Source organism: Sciurus carolinensis, unplaced genomic scaffold, assembly GCF_902686445.1.
Source record: "Sciurus carolinensis unplaced genomic scaffold, mSciCar1.2, whole genome shotgun sequence".
NCBI classification, from domain to species: Eukaryota; Metazoa; Chordata; class Mammalia; order Rodentia; family Sciuridae; genus Sciurus; species Sciurus carolinensis.
In genome coordinates, this window is record NW_025920199.1 from 282,403 (window position 1) to 291,387 (window position 8,985).

Below are 8,985 nucleotides of genomic sequence, written 5' to 3' on the forward strand. Positions count from 1 at the left end.
AGAGGGGTGGTCTCCCCTGTGTGCAAGTGACCTCTGAACTCACCTATCAAAATATAGGACTTTCTGAGAAGTTGACAGCAGATTCCCCAGGATGACATCCCATTGCAACTAATCAAGCCACAGCAGGGAGGCATAAACCATGTCCAAATTCAGACACAGCTTGTACTGTGCAATGCCCTTTGCCCTTGGTGAGTCTGTCACCTTGTACAAGGTCCCTTTAGCCTTTTCCCTAGCTCCAAACTCAAGTGTGGGGTTCAGGAAGCCATGCAGAATATTGTGGGCTAATACGGTGTAAGCACATAGACCATATGTGTAAATGGGGTGTCATGACAGCACCTACTTCTAGCACATAGGGAGCATCCAGAGATCCAGAGTGTGGGGGAAAAGCCAGTGGCATCATGACATCCTCTAAAATCAGCTTGGACTCTTTAGGGTCCTGAGGCCAACAGTGTGGCAGAATTTGTGGACACCATGCTTCAGGGAGCTTAGTCACAGGGATGAATACAGGACCATGGCAAAGAGTATCTGGTACTCATCCTATTTTAGAACAGAAGGCCCGGCTGCAGGAGTCAGAAGGACATGACCATCTCAAGTGCACATTGCATGCTGAGAATGTCCTGCCCTGTTCTGCCTTGCCTGGAAGCCTCAGGGCACTGCATGCTGGACACAAACAACTGGGTCCAAAGTCAGCCTTTGCCCAGTAGACCTGATGGCTCTGGCATCCTCTCCAGGTCCCCAATATTAAGAAATCTTATTCAAAGTTTAGCTAAGCAAATGAGAATCAAGAACAAATTAAACATTGAAAGAAATCAAAATGGAAGGAAATAACAATATCTCTTTACAATAACATGTAATGTAAAAGGGCTCAACCTGCCCTTATGAGACACAGGTTTGCTGAATGCAATGGAAAGTAAAACCCAACTATATATTGTTTGCAAGGGAAGCACTTTACAGTCATTGAGAGTCACAGACAGAAAATGAAAAGATGGAAACTGATATACCATAAGAAGGGAACCCCAAAGAAGCAGGAGTATGTGACAAGCACATTTCAAAGCAAAATTAAACAAAAGAGTCAAGGAAAATTATCACACAATACAGGCAAAATACAACAAACAGAAGGTAACAATGTGAAATATTTATGACCCACACATGGACGCAACTAATTACCTAAAAGAGACACTGCTTGAATCACAGCCTCAGATGGACCCCAGTACAATACCACCAGGCAGTTTCTGCACACCTCTCGCACCAGTAGCTAAGTTATCCAGAAATAATACAGCAAATATTCATTGGACATGAAAAATATTTTAAATATAAAGGATTTAATAGACCTCCCCAAAATACTTTATCCAACAATGACTGAAAACACTACCTTCTCAGAAGCTCATGGAACATTCTACAAAATACACTATATTGTAGGTCATAAGGCAACATTTAGGAAATAAAAAAATTGATGTGTTTTCTTGCATCTTATCAAATCATAATGGTATGAAATTAGAAATCAACATGAAAAAATCCTAGTAGATCTATGGACACACATGGAGATTGGAAAAAGCACTTTTTAATGATAAATGAATGATAGAAGAAATCAAAGAAGAAAATTAAAAATTCTTAAACTCAATTGAGAGTATTTAGACAACATATCAGGACCTTCAATACACTGTGGGGACAGTTCAAAAAGTACAGCACATTAGCCCTGAGTGCCTATATAAGAAATCAGAAGGATTTGAAATAAATAAGCTAATTATGCATTTCAAGGTCCTTGAAAAACAAAATCACCCAACCCAAAACCAAAAGAAGGAAGTAAATAATTAAGATTAGAACCAAAACCAATCAAATTGAGAATAAAAAATTAAAGGATCAATGAAACAGAATTAATTTTTTGAAAACATAAACAACACTGATAATCCCTTAGCCAATATAATTTAAGGAAATACAGAGAAGACACAAAGTCATTAAAAATAGAGACGTAAAAGGAGAAATAATCATGGACATCACAGAAATTTAGTAGATCATTAAGGACTCTTTGGAAAACTTATACTCTAAAAATTTGGAAAACCTAGGAGAAATGGATCCATTTCTGGACACATACAACCTGCAAGAATTGGATCAGCAGTACAAAGGAAACTTGAAGAAACCACCACCTGACAATGGACAGAAGCAGTAATGAGAAATCTTTCAAAAAAGAAAACGTAGGACCACATGGAATCTCAGCTGAATTCTACCACAGTTTTGAAGAACTTATCCCAGTGCTCCTCAAATTATTTTATGAACTAGAAAGGGATGGGAGACTTCCAAATTCATTCTATGAAACAAGTGCCTCAATCATACCAAAATTGAGTAAGAAAAAATCAAGGAATTGAAACTGTTAAACAATATCCCTAATGACTTAGATGCAAAAATGCTTAATAAAGAACTAGAAAAGCATACCTAATAATATATTAAGAATACTGTACACCATTAGTAGGCAGTATGGATCCCATTTTTGCCATAATTTTTTAACATAAAATTACCAATAAATATAATCCATCACATAAATAGAATTAAGAACAAAATCACATAGTCACTTCAAAATTTGCAGAGAAATACTTTAAAAGACTCAGCATCCATTCATGATAAAACTCTGAAAAGCTAGGCAGAAAATGAACCTCCCTGAATATCATAAAGGTTATATTCAACTAACCCAGAACCACCCTCATAGTAAATTGGGAAAAACTGAAAGATTGCCTTTCAAATCCAGAACAAGACAAAGATTTCAACTCTCACCACTCCATTTAAGTATAGTGCTAGGAATTCTATCTACATAAAGTAGGCAAGAGAAGGAATAAAAGGGTTAAAAGTAGGCAAGGAAGACATCAAATTGTCACTGTTTGCAAAAGATTTCTGGAGCTAAAGTTGAAAAAGCTCAGCAAAGTATCCATTTCCAAAGTGAACATATAAAATCAACAGCTTTTCTATCTACAAACAATGAGTTTGTTGAGAAAGAAATAAGGAAATTACTCCCATTCACAATACACTCAAAAAAACAGAGAGAAAGAGAAAAAGAAAGAAAAGAGATAGAGAGACATAAAATGAAAGAAAGAAACCAGAAGAAAAAGAAAGAAAGAAAGAAAGGAAGGAAGGAAGGAAGAAAGAAAAGAGATTGAGAAAAATAAGGAAAGAGGGAAGGAAGGATGGAAGGAAAGAAAGAGGGAGGAATGAAGGAATGAAGGAATAATCTAAGAAGGTGAGAAATCACTATATTTAAAGCTACAGAACATTGAGGAAAGAAATTGAAAAGACCCAAGAAGATGGAAAGGCCACACAAGTTCAGAGACAGGCATAATTGATATTGTTAAAATTGTCGTATTAACAAAACAATATACAGATTCAATGCAATTCCCACCAAAATTCCAATGATATTCTCCACAGAACTAGAAAAAGAAGTCCTGAGCTTCATTTGAACAAGTAAAAGAACCCAGATAGCCAAAGTAATTTCAAGTTGAAAAAGCTATTCTGGAGGTTACCATCATACCTAATTCAAATAACACTACAGCCCTATGCAATGATTCTACATGTTACTGGCTTAAAACGAGGCACCCACACAAATGGCCCAGAATAGAAGACACAGAGACAAACCCAAACATCAACAGTCATCTGATCCTTGACACAGGTGCCAAAAACAGGCATTGGTAAAAATGCAGGCTTTGTACCAGTGGTGCTGGGAAAGTGGTTATACACAGTAGAAAAATGTATCTAGACCTGTATATTTCACCCTGCACCAGAATCAACTCAAAATGAATCCAAGACCTTGGAATTAGATCAGAAGCTATGCAACTCCTACAAGGAAACCTAGGATCAACACTCCAGCTTCAAGACACAAACACATCTTTCTCAGTGGAACCCCTAACATGCAGGAAATAATGCCAAGAGTCAATAAATGGTATGACTTTAAATTAAAAAAAAAAAACTTCCATGCAACAGAGAAATAATTGAGACTGTGAAGAGAGAATGTGAAAGATGGGAGAAAATCTTTCATAGGTACTCTTCTGAAAGGAGAGTAATATCTAGACTGTGTAAAGTACTTAAAAACTTAACACCAACCCCCCATGAGCCATTAATAACTGGGAAAATGAATTAAACACTTCTCAAAAAAAGAAATACAGACATCTGGTAAATGTATTGAAAATAGCTGAGTATCATTAAAAATGAGGGTAATGCATATCAAAACCACACTGTAATTCCTTCTTGCTCCAGTTAGAAAGGAAGTCATCAAGAATACAGTTAGTACCAGAAAACTGTTAGATCTCATAAGTGAATTCTGTAAAGTAGCGGGATATAAGATCAATGCACATAAATCTAAGGCATTTCTATACATAAGCGATGAATCTTCAGAAAGAGAAATTAGGAAAGCTACCCCATTCACAATAGCTTCGAAAAAAATAAAATACTTGGGAATCAATCTCACAAAAAAGTGAAAGACCTCTACAATGAGAACTACAGAACATTAAAGAAAGAAATTAAAGAAAACCTCAGAAGATGGAAAGATCTCCCATGTTCTTGGATAGGAAGAATTAATATTGTCAAAATGGCCATTACTACCAAAAGTGCTATACAGATTCAATGCAATTCCAATTAAATCCCAATGATGTACCTTACAGAAATAGAGCAATAATTATGAAATTCATCTGGAAGAATAAAAAACCCAGAATAGCTAAAGCAATCCTTGGCAGAAAGAGTGAAGCAGGGGGTATCGCAATACCAGATCTTCAACTCTACTACAAAGCAATAGTAACAAAACGGCATGGTATTGGTACCAAAATAGAAAGGTGGATCAATGGTACAGAATAGAGGACACGGACACAAACCCAAATAAATACAATTTTCTCATACTAGACAAAGGGGCCAAAAATATGCAATGGAGAAAAGATAGCCTCTTCAACAAATGGTGCTGGGAGAATTGGAAATCCATATGCAGCAGAATGAAACTGAACCCATATCTCTCACCATGCACGAAACTAAACTCAAAATGGATTAAGGATCTTGGAATCAGACCAGAGACCTTGCATCTTATAGAAGAAAAAGTAGGTCCAGATCTTCAACATGTCGGCTTAGGACCAGACTCAACAGGACTCAAATAGCACAAGAAATAAAAGCAAGAATTAATAACTGGGATAGATTCAAACTAAAAAGCTTTCTCTCAGCAAAGGAAACTATCAGCAATGCAAAGAAAGAGCCTACAGAGTGGGAGAAAATCTTTGCCAATCATACTTCAGATAGAGCACTAATCTCCAGAATCTATAAAGAACTCAAAAAACTCTACACCAAGAATGCAAGTAATCCAATCGACAAATGGGCTAAGGAAATGAATAGACACTTCACAGAAGAAGATATACAAGCAATCAACAAACATATGGAAAAATGTTCAACATCTCTAGTAATAAGAGAAATGCAAATCAAAACTACCCTAAGATTCCATCTCACCCCATTTAGAATGGCAATTATCAAGAATACAAGCAACAACAGGTGTTGGCGAGGATGTGGGGAGAAAGGTACACTCATACATTGCTGGTGGGCTGCAAATTAGTGCAGCCACTCTGGAAAGCAGTATGGAGACTCCTTAGAAAACTTGGAATGGAACCACCATTTGACCCAGCTATCCCACTCCTTGGCCTATACCCAAGGATTTAAAATCAGCATATTACAGAGATACAACCACATGAATGTTCATAGCTGCTCAGTTCACAATAGCCAGATTGTGGAACCAACCTAGATGTCCTTCAATTGGTGAATGGATAAAGCAACTGTGGTATATATATACAATGAAATATTACTCTGCCATAAAGAATGATAAAATTATGGCATTTGCAGGCAAATGGATGAAACTGGAGAATATCATGCTAAGTGAGATAAGCCAATCTCAAAAAACCAAAGGAAGAATGATATCGCTAATAAGTGGATGAGGACACATAATGGGGGGTGGGAAGAGTTAGTGTTAGGGTTAGAGTTAGGTTTAGGGAGGGGGGCAAGAATGGAGGAAGGAAGGACTGTATAGAGGGAAAAGAGGGGTGGGAGGAGTGGGGGGGAAGGGAAAAAATAACAGAATGAATCAAACAACATTACCCTATGTAAATTTATGATTACACAAATGGTATGCCTTTACGCCATGTACAAATAGAGAAACAACATGTATCCCATTTGTGTACAATAATAAAAAAATAAAGAAAAAAAAAAGAATACAGTTAGTGGGGATGTAATTGTGGCTCAGTGGTAGAACGCTTACCTAGCATGCGTGAGGCACTGCGTTCGATCCTGGGTACCACATAAAAATAAAATAAAAGTATTGTGGCCATTTACAACTAAAAAAAGAATTTAAAAAACAGAATACAGTTAGCTGGCCTTGGTGGTGCATGTATGTGATCCCAGCACCTGGGGAGGCTAAGGCTGGAGGCTCTAAGCAACTCATTGACACCCTGTCTCTAAATAAATTACAAGATAAGACTGAGGAAGAGCTCACTGGTTGAGTGTTTCTGAGTTAAATTGCTGGAAATCTCCCTTTCAAAAGAAAATAATGTAACAGTTACAAAGGCTGAGAGGCTGTGGAGAATAAGTACACTTCTTTAGTGTTGGTAGGCATGTAAATTAGTACAATCATTGTGGATATTTCTCAAAAGATTCAGCATGGAACCACTATATGATCCAGATATAAATACTTCAGGATTCATTTTCAAAGTTACAATCAGCATACTGCAGCAATACACACATACCCATGTTATAGCAGCACAATTCACAATAGCCATACCTTGGAACCAGCCTAGGCGTCTGTCCACAGATTGATGAAGAAAGAGAAAATGTGCTATGTAGACACAATGCAGATTTATTCAGTCATTAAGAAAAACAAAGTCTTGTCATTTTCAGGAAAATGACTGAAACATGAGAACATTATGACAAGTTAAATAGCCAAACTCAGAAAGTTAAGGTCTATGTTTTCTTCCACATGTCAAAGCCAGAGGGGACACAGGAGAAAGAAAGGTGGGGAATGTCATGAAAACCACGGGAGATCAGCAGAGAGAGGGACCCTAACACTAACCCTAGACTGGACCATTGATACTCCTGCCCCTGGGGCTGATGACTTCCTGTAACTGAGCTCACTGTTTCCCATGCCAGGAACAAGTACATTTAAATTCCCCAGCTGGAGGGCACAGGCTGCTGCCTGCAGTCCTGTTTCAGGCTCTTGGCTGATGATAGCAGCCCCTGCGGTGCACATTCAGGGACAGTGTCCACACCCTGGCTGATGCAGAACAGCCAGACACCTGAGTGACTCCAGAGTGTGGTCTTTTGCTAGGGATTCCCCTAATCACATGGGGGAGAGGGGAGAATGGGGTTAGGGCAGGTGGAATACCTGAGTGCCTGAGGAGTCTTCCTGGCTCAAGACCTGAATGTTGGTCAGGTAGAAGTCCCTGGGAGCAAGATGGACAGGGAAAGAAGAGCAGAACTGCCTGTCAGGCCTAGAGGGAGAGTGATGGAGAGGGGTAAGATGTGAATAGCCTCAAGGGTCTGGAGATATAGAATAGGCTGAAGGGAACCTGCCCTAAACTTGGCTCCAGGTGGAACCACAGGAATGTTTGTAAGAACCACACAGAAGTATGTGCATTCCTATTTTCTCTGGCCAGCAGAGAGCATGAGGTGTGCATTTCATACTGACTTTTCAGCACATTCTGTGCCCATCAGAAAGGCAGGTGCTCCACTGCTATCATTGATGGACCCCATGAAGGGAAGAAAGTGTAAAAGGGCTTGTGGTCCTTGGTGGCTGCTGGGGTCTAACAGGCAGCATGCTGTGGTTTGGGTGTGGTTGACATTCCCATTAGAGTTCACTGTGAGTGAAGGCTTGCTCTGCAGGGTGGAACCAGGTGAAGTTGGGGCATATTTGGTGCTAGGCCTAGTGGACACTCCTGTGGTCAGTGCAGTGACCCAAGGAATACTCTGGGACAATCGTTGTGCTAAGGGAGGGTTGTTATAGAGGCCAGAGCTTGCCTACCCCAACTGGAGATGAAATGCTTTCTCCACACACCCTGCTCTTGTGGTGCCCATGGGCAAATTGTGAGGCCTTCACCAGGCCTGAGTCATGTTCTGTGGCTTAGAAACAATAAACCTGAGGGAAATCAGATCTTCTCCATAGAGTCAGTTTCCTTTGGTATTTCCTTGCATAGTTGCAAGCCTGACCAATAGGCATCCAAACTTCCTGTTCAGTTCTACAGTCCCATAGTCCAGAAAAATGGCACTGCTTTCTCAGGTGTCTGGACAGGGTCCTTTTCTGGGCCCCTCTTTCTGTGTTTTAAATGGCAGAGCCTGTACTCCTTGCACCTGTCTCATAAAAGCAACAATGCCTCTCAGAGGGGATCTGTCACCTAACACAATCCCCCTCAATTCTTCTCAGAGTTGGACATAAAACATAGTGGAGGTGTCACAAAGTACTAAGGCCAAACAGTTCCTCCAAAATCACACATCTTTCTCAGACATGTTGAATGCAGTCATTCCATTTCAGTAACCTCCAAAGTCCACTCTGGGGGATGGCTCTGGGATGGAAAATATCAGACCAGAGTCATGCCTCCCCAATTACCACCATCTGACTGTGGTGTGGGGCCACCTCACAACAGCCCCTCTACTGTATTTAACATGAAGGTTTCATGGAGGGTCCTGGATGGGCTCCTAGAGGAGGCTATGGGAGTAAATAGGCGTGTCAGTTTTCCCGAGGGCAACAGAAAATCTTTCAAGCTGACAGAGTTAAGCAGAGTCCAGGGGAGTGGGTCTGTGCCCTGATGGGAGCCCCAAACTGTGGCACCTGGTGCTCAGAGACTAGTTGGTGCTTCATGCTAGGATAGAGACATGTGATGGTGCAGAACCCATGCAAGAAAGCATTTATGATCTACCACCATTGTTCCCCAGCTGCAGAGGTGGCCCACCATTGGGAGACACTGAGAGAGCCCACATCAGGGGTACTTCACT